Source organism: Ovis aries, chromosome 6 (genome assembly GCF_016772045.2).
Source record: "Ovis aries strain OAR_USU_Benz2616 breed Rambouillet chromosome 6, ARS-UI_Ramb_v3.0, whole genome shotgun sequence".
Lineage (NCBI taxonomy): Eukaryota > Metazoa > Chordata > Mammalia > Artiodactyla > Bovidae > Ovis > Ovis aries.
Window position 1 is genome coordinate 10,479,677 of NC_056059.1, and position 23,285 is coordinate 10,502,961.

Below are 23,285 nucleotides of genomic sequence, written 5' to 3' on the forward strand. Positions count from 1 at the left end.
AGGTTTTTATAAGAGGAAGTTGTTCCATGTGTAGCTGTAGACTCTTGGGAGGAGGTGAGTTAATGGTCATCATACATGGCCGTCTTGAACAAGAACTTCTCTATAATGTTCTTAAGTGATTTTCTCTTCATTTTCAGATAAACTCCAGATATCTAAGGACCTCTTTAAAGCAATACATGGCTGAAATTATTTAGATTGCCTAATGCATATATATATATATGTATATATATATATATATGTAAAACAGCTGTTTTGTCGCTCTGTTAAGCTTAGTTTATAATTTAGACTTAGCTGATTTAGACCAACTTTCCATAAAAATAAATAAAATGTACTTTATCAAGTTAGTTTTATTAAAGTTTTCCTCAGTTAATTTTCGTCAGTTCTAACTTACACTTCTTAGACAGTTTTACTTTATACTTTATACATGAATTGTGATATACACCAATAATAGTCCCTGTAGCCATTTATTTTGTTTACATGATGACTATTAATATGTAATAATACTAGAATCTCATGTCATAAAATCAATAATGTTTTAATCATTTAATATATATTGGCATATATATAGTATTACAAATGATAAGAATTGATAGTTCTACTGTAAATTTTATGAGAATTTCACACCTTGAATTCTGTTAGAATTCTAACATATAAATCCAGAACACAGTGTTTCAAAATTTTTGTCAAAAACTTTCAAGTCTGCATTGCTTTTTCCAAAGACTGCAGATTAATCAACTGGGAAATATTTTTTTAATGTGCACTGCTTTAGGTTGTACATAAATCTTGTAACAAAGTAAATCCCTATAATTCAAAGAACCAAAACTACTTTCACTTCAGCTTGGTGTTTTCCCCTACAGCCCTGTTGTTGCTGATTAATCTCTTAGTTTAAATTTGAAATAGAAAAATTAGCTTTCCAACTTTAAGATCAACACTAGCATGGTGAACTTTTCTTACAGGAAAACATAATGTCAGTGAAACTCTAGATGTGCCTCTTCATTGAAAAAAATATTCATAAGTAAACATTAGAAGTGGGGATGTGTAAAATACTTTTTTTGTTCTATCAAAAAATACACTTAGACTATATATTCTCCTTGGGCACTGTAGCTGCTGCTGCTGCTGCTGCTAAGTCGCTTCAGTCTTGTCCGACTCTGTGTGACCCCCATAGGCAGCAGCCCACGAGGCTCCTCTGCCCATGGGATTTTCCAGGCAGGAGTACTAGAGTGGGTTGCCATTGTCTTCTCTGGGGCACTGTAGGGGTAACAATTAAAGTCATGGTTGTACTGAAGGAACGTATTATTGAGGAATAAGAGGCCTAATTTCTGTCCTATTTCCTTGGGATGGTAGAGGAGTAAATATGGATATCAAACTCTGTGAAGAGTATAAGGTTTATTACTTTGAGCTTCCTTGGTGGCTCAGAGAGTAAAGAATTTGCCTATGATGCAGGAGACCTGGGTTTGATCCCTGAATCAGGAAGATCCCTTGGAGAAGGGGATGGCAACCCACTCCAGTATTCTTGCCTGGAAAATTCCATGGGCAGGGGAGCCCGATGGGCTATAGTCCATGGGGTCGCAAAGAATCAGATGCAACTAACACTTTCACTTCACTTTTTCAAGACAACAGTATAGCTGCCCAGTCTTTTGTATGTTGGCAGAAAATATATGTCTTGGTCTAAAAAAGACTTTTACTCAGAACACCAGGCAGCATGTGGTTTATGTTTGCATTGGTTGGCCTACCCCCCGAGTTCCATGGGGAGGGTGTGGAGTAGTCCAGGTGGATGCTGTACATGCAGTGAGTTTTCATTGTAGCTGAATGGCTTCCAGCTGGGAAAACCTCCCAGTTGTGTAGAACAGTTGCTAGCAAATGGGCCAGGCAATGCCCAGGAGGGAGACATTGTTTTTATTAGTTTCATCAGAAAACAAATCTGTCCTCTGTCTGGAGAGAAACACTGTTCACTATCCTTCTAAAATGTCTGGTATACAAAGATTCTTGAAAATATAATCCAGAAAAAAGGAAAAAGAAAGAAAGCCTGTGTTTAGAAGAAGAACAGAAACATAAGAGATTCAGTGAGAATTATCTTCCAACATTAACCACACCATGTTTCTAAACCATCTTGACTTTAGGTAAGTTTGGCCATGAGCACACTACTCTCTGTGTTACTCTAATTTATCTGTTGAGCAGGAGCTGAAATGGAATCTGATTAGTTCTTCTCAGACAGCATTGAACTAAGGTTGCAATAAGCAGATTGCCCAGCATCAGGGTGAGGCCACTCATCAGTGCTGACCTCAGTCATGCACTCCAGTGTCCTGGGTATACAAATTTATGAATCCCCCACTATTCAACATACAAAGCCACATGAGTGTAGGACTGAAAATTTCCACTTGTTTAAGGATTATGCCGATTCCACCTTGACTATGGTCATACGTTAGAATTTTGGACAATGAGTTGAGTCTGCAAAAGTGCCTTCCAAGGTTCAGGTGGTATTTCCTTAAACACTTAAAGATCTCTAGGTCTAATCCACATAAGATGAAAATCAAGAGAGGCAGTTTAATGCCTTGTTTTCACACTGAAAATAGAGTCCTAGGAGGCAAGGTATACACTGGAAATGAAAGTGCTGTTCACACTTATTGGGGCTCCCCATGTTGGGCTTGCATAGAGGGACACAGGCTGAGAGTACTTCCCACATGGTCATTCCCTGTATTAAATGCATTAAAGCTCCAGTTCCTTTTAGAATCAGTTCAGTTCAGTCACTCAGTCATGTCCGACTCTTTGTGACCCCGTGAAATGCAGCACACCAGGCTTCCCTGTCAATCATCAACTCCTGGAGCTTTCTCAAACTCATGTCCATCAAGTTGGTGATGCCATCCAACCATCTCATCTTTTGTCATCCCCTTCTCCTCCTGCATCAGTTCTTCACATCAGGTGGCCAAAGTATTGGAGTTTCAGCTTCATCATCAGTCCTTCCAATGAATATTGAGGACTGATTTCCTTTAGGATTGACTGGTGAATCACTTTGCAGTCCAAGGGACTCTCAAGAGTCTTCTTTAACATCACAGTTCAAACACATCAATTCTTCAGTGCTCAGCTTTCTTTATAGTCCAACTCTCACTTTCATAGCTGACTACTGGAAAAACCATAGCTTTGACTAGACAACTTTGTCTGCAAAGTAATGTCTTTGCTTTTTAATATGCTATCTACTTTTGTCATAGCTTTTCTTCCAAGGAGCAAATGTCTTTTAATTTCATGGCTGCAGTCACCATCTGCCATGATTTTGGAGCCCCCAAAAATAAAGCTTCTCACTGTTTCCATTGGTTTCCCATGTATTTGCCATGAAGTGATGCTACTGGATGCCATGATCTTAGTTTTCTAAATGTTGAGCTTTAAGCCAACTTTTTCACTCTCCTCTTTCACTTTCAGCAAGAGGCTCTTTAGTTCTTCTTTTCTTTTTGCAATAAGGATGGTGTCATTTGCATATCTAAGATTACTGATATTTCTCCCAGCAACCTTGATTCCAGTTTGTGCCCTAATCCAGCCCAGCATATCTCATGATGTATTCTGCATGTAAGTTAAATAAGCAGGGTGACAATGTACAGCCTTGGTGTACTCCTTTCCCAATTTGGAACCAGTCTGTTGTTCCATGTCTAGTTTTAACTGTTGCTTCCTGACCTGCATACAGATTATCAGGAGGCAAGTCAGGTGGTCTGGTATTCCCATCTCTTTAAGAATTTTCCACAGTTTATTGTGATCCACACAGTCAAAGGCTTTGATGTTGTGAATCAAGCAGAAATAGATTTTTTTTTTCTGGAACTCTCTTGCTTTTTCAATTTTCCAACAGATGCTGGCAATTTGATCTCTGGTTCCTCTGCCTTTTCTAAGTCCAGCTTGAACATCTGGAAGTTCATGGTTCATGTACTGTTGATTCCTGGCTTGGAGAATTTTCCTTTTAGAATAATTGAGTCTAATTATTCTTTAGGGGAATTTCCTGAGACCAGTTAGACTCACCTGTCCTGTTAGCCTACACTACCAGCCAGGGTGGCATTTATGTACCCAAAGGAATGATGGAGAGTGTGGTTGGAGAAGACCTCCATAGGTACTTTAAGCATAGGTACTATCTCTACAGTTTCTGTCTCTTCTTCTTTGATTAACAGGAATGGCGATCAAAGCATGGTTAGCAGACATAGGCAGGACAGCAGACATAGCAGTCAATTAAATTTACTACACATGTGCCAGTTTGAAAAAGCTGTGCCATCTGAAGAATTTCTTTTGCCATCCACAGAATTTATTAGCAAATTATCACAACAGTTCTCAGGCAGTAAGAACAGAAATGTCCCGCATACGGCCTGCCTGACCCATCCAGGAGAGGTTCTGGGAGCACATCCATCCATAGCATAGTAGCTGGTGATATTTTCATCCTCTAGAGCCCAGTGCCTGTTCCACAACTCTGTGGAAAAAGAGTTGTGGAGAAAGGTGTTTCTCTGTCAGTAACAAATCTTCATCACCAAAATGGTCAAGGACTGGCAAGGGTATACAATTTACCCTATTTGCTAGATAAAAAAGTTAGCTTGCCACAGTTTTATGGGCACTGGCAGAAGATGCAAGAAATGGGGTGAAGACAAGCAAGACTCTGTTACCCATAACAACATCTGTAGCACTTGGAATTTTATGGAGCAGTGGTTTTGATAAAGATTTTGCAGTTGCTGGAATCTGGTGGGGTATAGTCCCATGGGGTTGTAAAAAAGTTGGAGAGAACTTAGCGACTAAAGAACAACACTTAGTTTACTTTAAGAAAAAAAAAAGGAGTGACAGATTCAAGTCATTATCAATTCAAGGAAAAGCTCAAAAGCCAGAAACTCTTTATAACAACATTTAGAGAGAGATCTACGTCATCTGCAGTTAAAGGTCATATTATGCTAAAAATCATTTATGACTGCAAGGATTATATCAGAGAAACATGAAACAGACCAAATGCCCAGCTTCAGTATGTCTCTAGTGCTGAAATCAGAGTGCAGTTTCTCCATATCATATCCAAACCATGGTATTCTCAATGTTTTCAATTTTATCCATTCTAGTGAGAATAGAGAATAGAGAAATCTCATCACAAGCTGCTTACTATACAAACATCCTTGAAAAGAATCTTTAATAAAACACACCAACATTTTGCTCGGAAGATGAGCAGAAATGCAAGAGACCCATGGAGAATTGGCTCCCAACCGTGGGCAAGTCATTTTTACTTTCAGTGAACATTGGTTGCTCATTTATTATAAACTTTAAAATCTCATGCTGTTTATATCAGAGAGCTATTCTGAGAAACAAATAATCTAATGCATAATGGAAAGGAAATGAATTTCTTTTACTTGAAGTGTTATTAAAAAGTTTAGAGTAATTACAATGCATTTGTATAGTATTTTTAAATATATGAGTTATAAACTTTGACTATTATCCTTAATTTTTTAATTAGCTGATTCAATTCTTATTTTGGCAAGTATTAATTTATGCTGACAGATAGAAGGGAAAGATAAAAACTTCACATATCTTTTGAGATGGCTTGAATTTAATGACTGGTAAAGATATTTAGAGGCTTTGGGTTAGACTAGTTATACTGCAATTGGATGACCAGAAACTTTTCCAGGTGTTATAACTATTCCCAGAATCTAAGATGAGTGAACACTGAGTGTTCCAGTTCCTTGGGATAGAAACTGAAATACAAATATGATATTTGTATTAGAGATTCATAAATAATCACCCAGTTGGATAAGTCACTTTTATGTATTTGTGTTAGTAAATGTGCAGTTCTTTCTTTTAAATAATAGCTATCTCCTTTCTTGCTGTTTAGAAAGCATGAACATTGATGTGGCGGAAATAGAAAACATTCAAACATTGGATACAAATCACTGCATGATAGCAGCTTCTCTTTTCAGAACGATGTCGACTCTGAACTTCTTATTTTTATCACAGTGTGATCAAAGAGTGAGATTTTTCATGGCCAAAGTGTTAAATTGACTTGTTGCAGTGTCATCTGCCTAGATAATGAAAAATGTTCTCAAGTCAAGATCTGCACCAATGTGTTCAAAACAGGCTTAATATGCCTGTGTTGTGGCTGTAGGTTACAAGTGATGGTTTCCTTACAAGTTTCTGTTAATCTTGTAGATTTTCAAAAAAGTTTCCCTTGCCTGTAGAAAGTCAAATGGAATGGCTCAATTTAGGTCCAAACATCACAAATCGCAAGAGATTATAAACACTATGTTCCTTCAGTATTTGTGTTTATTAGGCTTGAGTTCATGTTTGACAGAATTACTGCCTTGACATGGCATTTTCATTTGGGATGTGACTGGTCTTCATTTTGTATCTTGGCCTATGTAGTGAGTAATAAGATTTAACCTTATGCTTTTGGCTTTCCTTTCTATAATCTTCCCTATGAAAATCAAGTTCAAAATGAAATAGCATTATTTAAAAACACCTCTCTGCCCTGTACTGGTTTACAGACTTAATGGAAGAAGATGAGGTCATGTTTATTTCTTTTTAAAATGTTCATACTAGTCTTAAAAATATATTTTCATAAAAGTGAATCATTTAGGAACTGTGATACAGCAGAGCATGGTGATAGCACAATTATTGTTTCTGTCTTCTAGAACTGTGAGGTGAAATATAAGATGATGGGTGCAGCTTTTCTTTCAAACATTTTCATGGTGAATATAATAGGTTTTTTCCAAAAAATGTGAAATCATTTTTTATAATTAAAGTAACAACAAAAAAGAAGAAGAGACAATGGACAAGTTCCAGAAGGTAAAGTAATAGGAGACAGATTCTTCTACCTTATAAGAGAATCTTTTTCAATCTTTTTCAATTTTCCTATCAAAACTTACATATTTAAAATGAAAAACTAATTTAGTGTATAGTAATAAAATTATTGGCAATCAAAATAGATAGAAAACATACTCCAAGGTTTATTCATGTCATATTCACATAAGGAAGAGCAATGTGGCTCTAATTAGAAAATTCATTACCTAAGAGTTCATTTTTCTTTTAAAGTTAAGAAGGCTTGTACATCACAATATATACAAGTGTCCATAAATTCTTGCCTAACAGACATATGGCAAGAATTGCTTATTTCTTTATTCAGATGATTTAGTACTTAATATTCTAGGCTCAGAAGAACAGTATGTATTTTTAAAACTCTACTTTCAATGTGAATTATTTATAATGATACATTTGTAGAATATATTAGTTTTAGGTATTTCTCTGGTTTTTAGCTCCTTCATCTCCAAAATATAAAACTAAATGTGGCTGCTTCATTAATCTTTTGTGACAAATAAAAGATTGAAATAAACTTTAAAATAATTTATACTCATAAAGCACTTAAAACAGTTCAGGGTGCACAGGAGGGAAAGAATTAATTCTGAATAATAACTATCAGCTAGATGTAGTTAGAGTTAAATTTTCATAATGATAGTAATAGTAGCAGTAGTAGTTAATTCAAAATCATGTTTTAAATGGCAACCACAGGAACTCATTATGAAGGTGAAAGTCACTCAGTCGTGTCTGACTCTTTGCCACCCCATGGACTATACAGTTCATGGAATTCTCCAGGCCAGAATACTGAAGTGGGTAGCTATTCCCTTCTCCAGGGGATCTTCCCAACTCAGGGACTGAACTCAGGTCTCCTGCATTGCAGGCAGATTCTTTACCAGCTGAGCCACCAGGGAAGACCAGGAACTCATTATAGTTATAGTCAAATTTATAAATATTACTGAATCTACTACAGTAGGTATACTTTATCTCTGAAATGTCACTCAGATGTGAAGCCACACCATTTCTGCACTAATTTAAATGTCACTAAAAAAATTAACTTTCTGCATCACAGGCCACTTCCAGGACTAGAGAACACTGAGACTCTTCTAGCTGGAAATCATGTTTGTACCTCTCTTTCTCCCATAAGACTAATGCCCCCCTGAGAGCAGCAACTTTTCTGATTCAATCATGTTAAGGAACTGCAGTTGTCGATTGATTAAACTAATGACATACGCTTTATATTTTAGAGAGGAATTGAACACTCTTAGTTGTTCACACGAACTGAAGGTTTAAAGGCCATTTTCCATTGCTAGCACTTCTGTCTGCCACATCCACCAAGTTGGGATCCAGTCTCTTCTTATGTCTTGGCCTTTGGCTCATTCCTCTCCTGCCCACTTCCTTTATTTCCATTTTCCTGCCTAGGCCTTGTTTATGTGTATCTAACTGTCCCTTTATTATTATTATTTTTTGTAAACTGACTGAAGATGTCTCACTTGAGATTAAAAGGATGAAAGAATAAATGTACAACACAATGTTACCACAAACTGAGCATGACTCAATTCTAGAAATAGTTCAGTTCAGTTCAGTTCAGTTCAGTTCAGTCGCTCAGTTGCTTCTGACTCTTTGTGACCCCATGAATCGCAGCACATCAGGCCTCCCTGTCCATCACTAACTCCCGGAGTTCACTCAGATTCACGTTCATCGAGTCAGTGATGCCATCCAGCTATCTCATCCTTGGTCGTCCCCTTCTTCTCCTGCCCGCAATCCCTCCCAGCATCAGAGTCTTTTCCAATGGGTCAACTCTTTGCATGAGGTGGCCAAAGTACTGGAGCTTCAGCTTTAGCATCATTCCTTCCAAAGAAATCCCAGGGTTGATCTCCTTCAGAATGGACTAGTTGGATCTCCTTGCAGTCCAAGGGACTCTCAAGAGTCTTCTCCAACACCACAGTTCAAAAGCATCAATTCTCTGGTGCTCAGCCTTCTTCACAGTCCAACTCTCACATCCATACATGACTACAGGAAAAACCATAGCCTTGACTAGACGCACCTTAGTCGGCAAAGTAATGCCTCTGCTTTTCAACATGCTGTCTAGGTTGGTCATAACTTTTCTTCCAAGGAGTAAGTGTCTTTTAATTTCATGGCTGCAATCACCATCTGCAGTGATTTTGGAGCCCCCAAAAATAAAGTCTGATACTGTTTCCACTGTTTCTCCATCTATTTCCCATGGAGTGGTGGGACCGGAGGCCATGATCTTCATTTTCTGAATGTTGAACTTTAAGCCGACTTTTTCACTCTCCTCTTTTACTTTCATCATGAGGCTTTTTAGTTCCTCTTCACTTTCAGCCATAAGGGTGGTGTCATCTGCATATCTGAGGTTATTGTTATTTCTCCCGGCAATCTTGATTCCAGCTTGTGCTTCTTCCAGTCCAGCATTTCTCATGATGTACTCTGCATATAAGTTAAATAAGCAGGGTGACAATATACAGCCTTGATGTACTCCTTCTCCTATTTGGAACCAGTCTGTTGTTCCATGTCCAGTTTTCACTGTTGCTTCCTGGACTGCATACAGATTTCTCAAGAGGCAGGTTAGGTGGTCTGGTAATAATTCCAGAAGCCCCATGAAGTTGCCCTCTTGCCCCTTTTCATTTACAAATTCATCTTTCTTTCCTTCTTCCATAGGTAATCATCATCTTGACTTTAACATTACTTTACACATACTATGTATACATATTTATATATTATATAATGTGTGTGTTAGTCACTCAGCTGTGTCCAACTCTTTGTGATCCCATGGACTGTAGCCCACCAGGCTCCTCTGTCAGGCAAGAATACTGGAATGGGTTGCCATTACATTTCCCAAAGGATCTTCCTGACCCAAGGATCAAAACTGGGTCTCTTGCATTGTAAGCAGATCCTCTACCATCTGAACCACCTGGGAAGCACAAATGCATTCATATACACATATATATTCAGTGTAGTACTTTTATGTAATTATACATAAAGCACAGAATATACATATACATATAGGTAGTATATGGCTTTCATGCAACATCATGTTTATGAAATTTATCTCTCTTGTTAAATGTAGAAGTAATTTTTTAATTTAATTGCATTTTAATATTATAATAAATGAATTTATCATTTCACTAATGATGAAAATTGGATTTTCACCAATATTTTCTTATTGGTTTCTTTATGATGTTTCTAGGAACCTTCTTGTATCTATCCATATTTGCAAAAATGTGTTCTCTACCTAGGGGCAGAATTGTTAAGTTGTAAGGCTTATATATTTTCAACTGAAGTGGATTGGATCCAGAAGTTTTCAGTAATAGTTGAATAAGTTGCACATTTATATTTTCTTTATCTGTGTAATAGAGCTACTATTGCCACATATTTGGCAACACTTGACAGTATATGTCAGGTTGTTTTGTTTTGTTTTGTTTTTAATTAATTTATTTATTTTTTTAAGCTTTTTATTTTTTAAATTTTAAAATCTTTAATTCTTACATGCGTTCCCAAACATGAACCCCCCTCCCACCTCCCTCCCCATAACATCTCTCTGGGTCATCCCCATGCACCAGCCCCAAGCATGCTGCATCCTGCGTCAGACATAGACTGGCGATTCAATTCTTACATGACAGTATACATGTTGGAATGTCATTCTCCCAAATCATCCCACCCTCTCCCTGTTTTGTTTTAATTTTGCCATTTTGGAGGTTCATATTAGTATTCACTTGCTTTTAATATACATGTCCCTGATCATTAATGAAACTGAACAGTTTTTCATACAGTTAGTGAATATTGGTATATGTTCGTATAGAATTCTTTCCTCACACTTCTTGCTCTTTATTCCTAAGTTCTCTTTTACCTAATTATGCGTTTGAGTTCTTGAACATTCTGGAAACAGGAGGTTAGTGTAAATATTAAAATAAATTCTCTCTCTTGATGGTTTTTTTTTCCACTTTTTAATGGTGTATTTAATAAAACTTTGTAGTTCTTAAGGTATAGAATTTATAAATCTTTTTTATTATTGTTAGGTCTTGTGTCATATAAATAAATCCTTGCTTATATAGTGGTCCATGATGACATTCTCTTGTGTTAACTTCTTGAAGCTTTGTTTTACTATTCTACATTTTACATTTAAATCTACAGTCCAACTAATTAATATTTGATACAATATAGTTATTGGTGAAGGTTTATTTATTTATTCCTCTCTAGGACTACCCATACATGACCACTGGAAAAACCATAGCCTTGACTAGACTGACCTTTGTTGGCAAAGTAATATCTTGGCTTTTCAATATGCTAACTAGGTTGGTCATAACTTTCCTTCCAAGGAGTAAGTGTCTTTTAATTCCGTGACTGCACTCACCATCTACAGTTATTTTGGAGCCCCCTAATAATAAATTTCTCACCGTTTCCACTGTTTCCCTATCTATTTCCCATGAAGTGATGGGACCAGATACCATGATCTTCATTTTCTGAATGTTGAGCTTTAAGCCAACTTTTTCACTCTCCTCTTTCACTTTCATCAAGAGGCTTTTTAGTTCCTCTTCATTTTCTGCCATAAGCGTGGTGTCATCTACATATCTGAGGTTATTGATATTCTAGTCAAGGCTATGTTTTTTTCCTGTGGTCATGTATGTATGTGAGAGTTGGACTGTGAAGAAGGCTGAGAGCCGAAGAATTGATGTTTTTGAACTGTGATGTTGGAGAAGACTCTTGAGAGTCCCTTGGACTGCAAGGAGATCCAACCATCCTAAAGGAGATCAGTCATTGGTGTTCAATGGAAGGACTGATGCTGAAGCTGAAACTCCGATACTTTGGGCACCTCATGTGGAGAGTTGACTCATTGGAAAAGACCCTGATACTGGGAGGGATTGGGGTCAGGAGGAGAAGGGGACGACAGAGGATGAGATGGCTGGATGGCATCACCGACTTGATGGACTGAGTTTGAGAGAACTCCGGGAGTTGGTGATGGACAGGGAGGCCTGGTGTGCTGCGATTCATGGGGTTGCAAAGAGTCAGACACGACTGAGGGACTGAACTGAACTGAATTGAGGACTATTCAGTTGACCCATCACTCCTTATTGAAAAGACCATGTTTCTCCATAGCCTGCATTGATAAATTAATTATCAATATTTACATAAATTCTATTTGCATATTCTTGTGCCAACATGATAATATTTATTATTCTTTATAGTAATTCTTATTATCTTGAAATGTGTCCTGTCAGATGAAGGATATTTATAAGAAAATAATAGCAAATAACATACTTAGTAATAAAGTGCTGAAACCTTTCTTCTGTGACTAGAAGTGAGACAAGCAAGTCCCACCTTTACTTCAAGAAATTCTTGTTATTCATGACCATGGAATCACTTTGTAAATAAATACTATACCCAGTTTGTATATATATATACATATACATATGTATACATATATATACACATATACATATGTATATATACATACACACAGCTTTTGTATGTTAGTAACTTTGGGCAAACCAAAGTTTTTAGCATTTATTTCTAACCTAATCATATCTTCTTTGATAGAATGCATAAGCTCTAAGTTAATTTAAATGCTTGCAATTTAGTTTTAAGACAGTAAAAGCGCATGTAGAAACACTGACTTCATGATACATATTTGAAAAATATTGAGCTACTGTATACATATCTACCCAAACTCTGTTTCTGTAAACTCAAAACACTTATACACAAAATAAGAGAGCCAACAAAAATTTTTTGAAAGAATACCATAACCTACTCCAAAAAATTGCTCTGGCCTTACCCTAACAAATCTCAGTCAGATATTTTTCACTAGAACCCAAGTTTCCTACCTCTTTGACTCGGTGAATTTCCAAATTTTGGCCCTTTGACATTTTTTTCAAAAGCTCTGAACCCTTGAATTTGCTGATCATTTATAATTTGCTTTATGACTCAATGGACTAGCTTTACTTCTTATCTTCCCATCACATAAATCACAGGCTTTGTCAGTGAGATACTTAATAACTGGAACAGCTGCAATAAGCTCAATTCTCAACAGTGTTTGGGAATTCAGGTTATATACAAATACTTTGAATATTGATTTAAAGCTATATTAGATATTATAAAAATTAGGTGGTAAAAATCCTTGGCAAGTGTATGTCTGATGGTTTAATTCTAAAACAGTAAAATGTGGAGCATATATTCTTCATTTGACTCATCAAATGATTATTCCCTTAACTATCTATATATAATCTATACCTATTTATATCTTTTTAGTTCTTCATCTGGTATTTTTAAAATATTTATTCATATTTTGTGATTATAGTATATGGAAAATTAATCATATGTTTTATAACTCATAGAAACAAATGTTAGCGATATGATGGGTAGAGCCAGATGTATTGATCTGCAGCACGGTAACATGTTAGTTTGCAATCACAAGCACTGGCTAGAGAGAGTAAGCACAAATGAAGGTTTTCAAGTTGCTCCTGAACTAGAACTAAGAAGGAAAAAGTATCAAGGAAACTAAAAATAATTGGAAGCATAATATCTAATTGTCATGTTTTATAGACTACAGTGGAAAAGAAATATGATTATTTCTTTTATAATATTGTACATTATCTAGGCATTTTAACAAAGATGGAACCCTTTGAATATGTATATTATGAATTGAAAAAGAAAATTTATACATAAGATATTGGTTATTATTTTTGCAATTCACAAATACCTAATAAAACTTTTATAACTGTCTATTAAAAATAATGTCCCCCAAATCTATCAATGGGGCTTCCCTGGTGGCTCAGAGGTTAAAGCGTCTGCCTCCAATGCGGAAGACCCGGGTTCGATCCCTGGGTCGAGAAGATCCCCTGGAGAAGGAAATGGCAACCCACTCCAGTATTCTTGCCTGGAGAATCCCATGGACGGAGGAGCCTGGTGGGCTACAGTCCATGGGGTCGCAAAGAGTCGGACACGACTGAACGACTTAACTTTTACTTTCAAATCTATCAATAATCAATGAAATCACTGCCTCCTATTTTAAAAAGGAAATAGAATGCATTTAGTGGCTTGTTTACCCAGTCATAATGTACATATGTAAAATAGGTGTGTATTCGTGTTCATGTGCACAATTATACTCCAAAGATAGATATATACAAAGTCAATATATATAAATCCATATGCTATAACAATATACATTCTGATAGTAGCTTAGCTCTGAGAAATGCTGAGGCAAAGTAAATGTTTTGATGGAGCTAGTCTTGTATACAAAGGAGTAATTATGAGCTATATAGTTATAATTTGCTAGAATATGGTCAGTGCAGTGGGAAATAGTTTATGGCTTGCAGATTTAGGTTTCTAATTTTGAAAGGAAAGAACCAATAGATCACATAGCTTAATCAGAGAAAGTCTTCAGAAAGGCTCCTCTGGGGCAGAATTTACTCTGATGAAATGAGAGGCTATACTGAGTGTATTTATCAACAGAAAAACAGACTTATCCATCTGCAGCATTCTTGTCAAAATATGTGCTAAACATATTACTGTATAGCCTAGAGTTTTTAATCCTCAGGTCAAATAATAAGGTCAAATGCTTTGCCCTGATGCGCATCACCACACAAGTGGCAATGATATTGAGAACATGTTTTCTTCCTTATCAGCTTGTCTCTCTTCAACCAAGAATAAGTTCTCAGTTACAGGAAAGGCTGAGAACTGACTATTTTGATGTCTGCATGCACATTCTTTCTTTTTACTTATTTTTCAAATTTAACAAATCCCCCCAAGAGCTTAAACATTTGGAAAGCAAAAATTAAGACTTGCTTCCTTTACTTTTGATCTGTCCTACAATTATCCTGAGGAAATTAAATATAGAGATAGCTGACTTCTTTAAATAAGATAAGACAAAACTGACAATTTTAGGAAAAAATTTAGTAAAGTCCTAAACAGTATTCATCCTCTTATGATCATATTTCTTCTTTCCTGAGAAGGTACAAATGATACTTCTCTCTACATGGTATCACACGCTCACTCAGTGCCTCCTCATTGCAAGCTGAGGGTAGCAGGGCTTTCCAGCTGGCACCAGTGGTAAAGATTTGCCTGCCAATGCAGGAGACTGGGGTTTGATCCCTGGGTCAGTAATATCCCCTGGAGGAGGGCAGGGCAACTCATTCCAGTATGAATCCCGTGGACAGAGGAGCCTAGAAGACTACAGTCCATAGCGTTGCAAAGAGTCAAACATGACTGAAGCAAGTGAGTGCGCACGCAAGAGCTAAATGTTTTCTCAGAGTACATTCAGACCTCAGGGATTATATAAAACCTGGTTGCTTTGCAGAATTGGGACATGATTTTTTATGTAAGTTATATTAGATGTAGTACTTCCCCTTACCTCCAAGAACATCTAATCAGAGTTTAATTCAGATGTATAGCAATAGATCCTATGATTCTTCATCATGTTATCTCATTTAAGCACAAAAAAATCAGTATTTTTTCTTATATTACTTCTTCAAATATGCATAGGTGGTGGCTTGGAAGATAGGAGACTCATTTTCATTGTCTCTCTGCTGATATATATTGTGTCTGGTTTGTCTTGCCTTTTTGGTTTTGAAAATCAGAAGCATGGGCTGTACCATCTTCATTGCCATCTTGACATTTGGAATCCTTCTGACTCCAGTGGGATTATCTAGTTATAGTGTGTGGCATCTCTGCCAGGAGTAACAAAGGTCATGTAACCAAAAGTCCAATTAAAATTTAAACTTTGTTAATAATATGTTACAAAGAAGTCCCAACATTTTCTGAAGTTACTTTTCTCAAATCAGATAGCACAGCATCCAGATAATTAATGAGCAAGAAATAAAATTTCAATCAATGAGACTGTCCTTCCTTTGTCTCCATGGCCTCTCTCCCATGACATCTTACCTAATTGTGCCCCCTTCATGAACCAAAAGAGGAAATGATTTAAAACTAAGGAAGAAAAGGAAATGATTTTTCATTCTCTCAGAAGAAGATGAATAATTCCTTTTAGAATTTAAATGTGTACACTATGCCAATTCTATCTTCTTCTGTGAAGGCTACTTCTATAAAAAGAATTAGACCCACTAATGAGTGTTTGTAAAAGCCCAGTCTAATTTCAGGGCCTCAATTAAATACTGAAAGGATAGAGAAGTAGTTTTATGAGATAATTTCTGAGAAATGTGTGGTTTCTGCAGCAGTTGCTTTAGGAAAAGGCACACTCACATGCATCTTTGAAGACATAAAATAGCTACCTGAAGGAAGATGAGAAATATAATGTTATACTATCCTTATGGAAATCAAGTTGTTAAAGGGAGAAAGTGCCCCCTGTTAATTTTCAAAAAATAAATAGCTTTATCCTATTTCTCCACTGAGTATGGTGTAAATAATTTCTTCTAGAAATCTCTTCATATGTAAAGTACAGTAACAGTTTTGCCTCATTCCTTACATTTTCTAGAAATCACTTCTACAAAACCTCTGATTTCAAATCATTTATTCTTCAGATTCAAACTTTCAAAGACTATCCACTAAGGATGAAAGTCTTTATTCACAGTCAAGACAAATGTATACCAAAAAAAAAAAAAAAAAAAATCATTGGATCTTTTCAAGTGACACTGTAAACAGGACAAGTTTAGAGGCACAGATGGTTAGCTTTGGAAAGCGTTAGCAGTACAATAGTCATATTGCTCTAAAAGGCAGTGCTCATTTGATTCTCAGCAAGACAATGACCAAAGTGTATCATTATTAAGCCACATTTTCCAAAATTGTTACAGTGAATAGGCAGGGCTTTCAGAGTGTTGCTACTTCATCTACAATCTAAAAAAAATTCCCAACTCAATTCAGTAATTTGTTGTGAAGTCTCAAACACTCCACATTTTTGTTCATGTGTACTGTGCTTAATCGCTTAGTCATAGCTGACTGCCACTCCATGAACCATAGCCCGCCAGGCTCTGCCCATGGGATTCTCCAGGCAAGAATACTGGAGTGGGTTGCCATGCCCTCCTCCAGGGGATCTTCCCAACTCAGGGAACAATCCCAAGTCTCCCGCATTGCAGGCAGATTCTTTACTGTCTGAGCCACCAGGGAAGCCCATTTTTATTCATGTTTCACCTTAATCTCCCATGCAGTGATTAGAAGTTATTGCTATACTTAGTAACTTATCTTTTGTATTTAGAAAAGCAGACTACTATTTACAAATATAATTTATTTTATTTTTAATCTATAATTGGAATTATTCAATATGTATTTTAGATGATTGGTTTAGAGTACACATACATGGTAGAATTTACATATTATTTATGTAAGTGATATTAAAGAAAATTTAATGTCCTCAAGAATAGTTTGATAAAATCTACGGAAAGCGTCTTCAAATGAGCATATCTATCATTAATAGAAGTTGAGTTTGTAATATCAAAATTTAAACCTATTAAATCACATCTTGAATTTGAAACACCCATGAATCCTATAAGGAAGTGTTCATCAAGAATACAGGCTGGTGCAAAAATGAAATGAAACTGAATCTAAATTGACCAGAATGGAAGAATGGGTTCAAATTCAGATTGATTATGTTTTCAAATCAGTTGTGATGAAGCCACTCTGTCCTCAGTAAAGCAAATATGTTGTTCCTCCACCTAGGAACCACCCCATGATTGAGAAAGAGTGCAGAAGGAGCATATTTGTAGTAGAGAAACAAATGGTACTTTTATGTCTGCAATTAGCACAACTCTAATAATTATTGCATTTGTTCTTTCCATACAAATTTACTTCAAAAGAGCTTAAAGTGCTTTCCTAGTCTACTTTACCTTTAGCAAATCTGGCTAGTGACAATTACAATGATTAAAATATTCTGTAATTAGGAACAAAATACTATAAGCATACATGTTTTTCCCAAAGTGAGAAAATCCGCAATGCCTTTGGAAATACAGTATTGATTCATTTGTATTTGTCTATTCATTGTCAATGTCTTATATATTATAGTTCTTAATAACTAAATTAAAAACAAACATCTTTCTATATGATAGATATTAACATTTCCTGACAGTGAAGTCATATTACAATTTTTTAATATATTGATGCTGTCAAAATTATCCAGATATAACAGTTTTGTTCTCATATTCTGGTACTCATATCTGGAACTGGGAAGGAAAGGAGACTAAGGGACTGATGCTTACTGAACATTGGCACAGATTTTACATTTGTAAAATAATAAATCCCAATTATAAGAAAGTGGGGCTCAGGCAAATTAAAAAACTGTACCATAATCCTATTTTAAGAAAATGTAAGTGTTCTGAATCTAGTGTTTGCCATCTCAGAACCTGTGGTCTTTCAATCAGTACAGATGAGGCAAGTGCTTAGAGCACTTGTAATATCAACCACTTACCCACTTTGTTCCTAATCCCCACTTTGCTTATCTAATCCTAGACATCCACATATGTGGTTCTCTACCCTTGAAGATGAGGCCATAATTTTCATAGTGTTCCTGATTAATTTATTATAATAGACTTATGAATTAAAACTATTCTTTGCCTAAGAACTGTATGTGTACTTGGAAATTTAAGAATCCATGACCACCACTGTTCCTGGATATAGGAAGGAAAGTTGAAGGAATTGGGAGATGGGAAATCTATCTGATCTAACAAAAAGATTCAGTATGATAGTAATAGGGGGAAACAGGGTGCTTGACTAGAATGTGAGTTCTTCACCCAGATGGAAGCTTCAGATATTCTGGAATTGCAGAGCATCGATGATAGTCCTGAAGGATCTATTAACAGAAAACAATTATAGAGCTTCACAGGTGCTTGTGCACTTCACAGATGTGTGCATCACACTAACACAAATGAGTGCAATTTGTAGGGAAATAATTTAAAAAAACACTAATCAAATGTTTGTATTTTCTTATTAATGAAACTATTCATTTCTCTTTCCATGCTATAGAGGCTTGAACTAAAAATACATAAGAATATTTTAGGAAAAATATGCATTTTCCATATCGTCTTTACTTGATGAAAGAATATATAGAAAGTTGGTAATAGTTTTACATCTCTGTTTTCCTTTTATTTCTTCCATTTTGATTAACTAGCTCAGTTCAGTTCAGTCGCTCAGTCGTGTCTGACTCTTTGAGACCCCATGAATCGCAGCACGCCAGGCCTCCCTGTCCATCACGAAATCCGGAGTTCACTCAGATTCACGTCCATCGAGTCAGTGATGCCATCCAGCCGTCTCATCCTCTGTCGTCCCCTTCTCCTCCTGCCCCCAATCCCTCCCAGCATCAGTCTTTTCCAATGAGTCAACTCTTCGCATGAGGTGGCCAAAGTACTGGAGTTTCAGCTTTAGCATCATTCCTTCCAAAGAAATCCCAGGGCTGATCTCCTTCAGAATGGACTGGTTGAATCTCTTTGCAGTCCAAGGGACTCTCAAGAGTCTTCTCCAACACCACAGTTCAAAAGCATCAATTCTTCAGTGCTCAGTCTTCTTCACAGTCCAACTCTCACATCCATACATGACCACTGGAAAAACCATAGCCTTGACTAGACGGACCTTTGGTGGCAAAGTAATGTCTCTGCTTTTCAATATGCTATGTAGGTTGGTTAGAACTTTCCTTCCAAGGAGTAAGCATCTTTTAATTTCATGGCTACAGTCACCGTTTGCAGTGATTTTGGAGCCCAAAAAAATAAATTCTGACACTGTTTCCACTGTTTCCCATCTATTTCCCATGAAGTGATGGGACCAGATGCCATGATCTTCGTTTTCTGAATGTTGAGCTTTAAGCAAACTTTTTCACTCTCCTCTTTCACTTTCATCAAGAGGCTTTTTAGTTCCTCTTCACTTTCTGCCATAAGGGTGGTGTCATCTGCATATCTGAGGTTATTGATATTTCTCCCAACAATCTTGATTTCAGCTTGTGCTTCTTCCAGCCCAGTGTTTCTCATGATGTGCTCTGCATAGAAGTTAAATAAGCAGGGTGACAATATACAGCCTTGATGTACTCCTTTTCCTATTTGGAACCAGTCTGTTGTTCCCTATCCAGTTCTAACTGTTGCTTCCTGACCTGCATATAGGTTTCTCAAGAGGCAGGTCAGGTGGTCTGGTATTCCCATCTCTTGAAGAATTTTCCACAATTGATTGTGATCCACACAGTCAAAGGCTTTGGCATAGTCAATAAAGCAGAAATAGATGTTTTTCTGGAACTCTCTTGCTTTTTCCATGATCAAGCAGATGTTGTCAATTTGATCTCTGGTTCCTCTGCCTTTTCTAAAACCAGCTTGAACATCAGGAAGTTCACCATTCACATATTGCTGAAGCCTGGCTTGGAGAATTTTGAGCTTTAGTTTACTAGCGTGTGAGATGCGTGCAATTGTGTGGTAGTTTGAGCATTCTCTGGCATTGCCTTTCTTTGGAATTGGAATGAAAACTGACCATTTCCAGTCCTGCGGCCACTGCTGAGTTTTCCAAATTTCCTGGCATATTGAGTGCAGCACTTTCACAGCATCATCTTTCAGCATTTGAAATAGCTCAACTGGAATTCCATCACCTCCACTAGCTTTGTTCATAGTGGTGCTCTCTAGGGCCCACTTGACTTCACATTCCAGGATGTCTGGCTCTAGGTGAGTGATCACACCATCGTGATTATCTTGGTCTTTAAGATCTTTTTTGTACAGTCCTTCTGTGTATTCTTGCCACCTCTTTTTAATATCTTCTGCTTCTGATTAACTAGTGAAGCACCTATATTTTGTCTCCCTCAAAACCTTCAGGTCCCAAAGTAAGACTTTCTAAACTAACGATTACCACGTTTTCTCAAGCAGTATATCTAATAAATGGTCAGTCACTAAAATTAACTTTAAGAAAAAAACTTTATCCCAGATATGGTGTACTAAAATTCTTTATAAATACAGTCTAGAAACAGTATAGATACATTCTTAATCGACATATATTTGGCTTCCCTGCTCTTTCAGATTTTAAGTCCTGTTTTTGGTAACTTTCCAACATAATGCAATGCTTAAAGCAAGTTAATTTTGTCCTGAGGTTATATTGACTTCAGTGAAAGACCATGTAACATAATAAGACTGCACAAGAATGCTCATAATCCATCTCTTGTCCTATTTCCCTTATCATCTCCATGGGGTGCCGTCACAACTAACTGCAGGGAGTGAAAAACACTTTTTCCACATCAAAACCATTTTGAGTTTCCTGTTACAAGCCATAAATTCCACTCATGTTGCGATGTCAGTTATTGAGCCATTGTCTGTTGGAACAGCATCACATATGCACACAATAACATATACATGCAATCTATATTTTGGACCCACTAAAATGTGATGTACGGTAGCCTTGGAGTTGATAGCTCTGTCAGTGAGCACACATCACTTCCTCAATATCCTCTGGGCCTTGAGCGGTAGAACAAGCTTGCAGAAAAAGGCACTACACCTACAGGGGTGAGAATTGCTATTTCCCCACCCTCTGTGTAAACCTGTGGATTAGAGAATTAGGCTTATAATGTGCAAAATTAAAAGAACAGTAGGAAGAAAAAGGTATGTTTTAAACAGAATTTTAGACTGAACGTGGGCTTATTCAATGACACATATAAGAAGACTAAATTTTAAATTGATTAAAAGGAACAACAAATGTCTCAAATTCTAACAATGTTCAGAATGTAGGAGAGAACAAAGAAGACATGTTCACTTTTGAATGTACTGTATTTTTTAATAGATTTTATTCCATGTGAAACTGACATTTATGAGTAATAGTGCATTTAAGAATCAGAGAAAAAGGGATTAGAATCATGATTTTCAATTTTAATCTACAAGAGTGTCACAAAGAAAGAACCATTTCAATGTAACCCATAATTTTCAAACTGTAGGTATTAGCAATTTTGGAAGAAACTAGATGAAGAAAATGATAATAAACAGCCAAATAGCCTTTAGAACCAATGAATCCTGCCTCTGTGAGTGTGTGCTAACATTTTAAAGTGCCAAGAGTAAAAAGGAGTAATAATCTTTCTTCATTCAGTTCCAATGAATAAAGTAATTAGCCATCAGTCTTATTATTAAGATGTAAATCTAGATAAATTACTTCTAAAATTGCCCTCTTTTTTCAGAATTTCCATCTATTCCTATACACTTAAATTCCTTCTAAAATTGCATTTTTGTGTTCCTTCATTTTAAGTGTGCATATATTTGCTTGTAAATTGTAAGTATAGGTATATCTGTAAATATATGTTGCATGTATTTTATATACTGTATGTATGTATATATGCAGTGGAATAATGCTTCTCCTTTAGATTTCTATTCAGATAATTATCTACATAGAAGCTTATTTCATGTTTTGGGAAACATGACCCAGAAATACAATCTTATATTCTAAGTTCATTCATTAGATTGATTTACAAATGACACATTTTGAATAGGGCTTCTCATTTTTTTATGTACAGTAACATTAAGCCATCACTATCTAAGACAAATGACAAAATGATGTGTGGGAAAACTGTATACTTTTTGCGTTTGGAATTTTTGGCAAACAAAATTAGTTATGCTACTAAGTCACTGCAGTCGTGTCCGACTCTGTGCGACCCCATAGATGGCAGTCCACCAGGCTCCCCCGTCCCTGGGATTCTCCAGGCAAGAACACTGGAGTGGGTTGCCATTTCCTTCTCCAATACATGAAAGTGAAAAGTGAAAATGAAGTCGCTCAGTCGTGTCCAACCCTCAGCAACCCCATGGACTGCAGCCCTCCAGACTCCTCCATCAATGGGACTTTCCAGGCAAGAGTACTGGAGTGGGGTGCCATTATAATATTTCATATTTTTAAAATATATTCTTACAAAGCATAACATACAAAAGCATACAAATTCAAAAATGGCCACACATGCAGTAAATTACATATTTTTATCCTCTCTCAATGTTAATCTAGCATGTATAGGTGTTGCAGTAAGGGGGACACATTTCAGGAGCCGAAACTGGGCTCTTGTCTAACATTCAGAAATGAATTGTTTGAGGAGATACATGTGCTGGCAAAGCAAGAGATTTAATTGGGAAAGGGCACTCCAGTGGAAAGCAGTAGGGTAAGGGAAACCAGGAGAATAGCTCTGCCACGTGGCTCACAGTCTCAGGTTTTATGGTGAAAGGATTAGTTTCCGGGTTGTCTTTAGCCAATTATTCTGACTCAGAGTCCTTCCTGGTGCTTCATGCCTTGTTCAGCCAAGATGGATGCCAGCAAGAGGATTGTGGGAGCTGGTCGGACATGTGGTGTCTCCTTTTGACTTTTCCTGAATTCTTCTGGTTGGTAATGGCTTATTAGTTAGGTGTTTGTTACCAGGAGCTCCTGTCATAAAATAACTCATGCAAATAGCTACTACGGTGCCTGACCAGGGTGGACAGTTTCAGTCAGTGTGCTTCCCCTAACATAGGCGTTAAAAATGTGAATAATTCAATGATTTTTCACAAGTTTTTCATCAAAAGGACTTCTAAGAGTCTGATCCAGTTCACATGTTTAAAAAAAATTTAACTGATCATTAA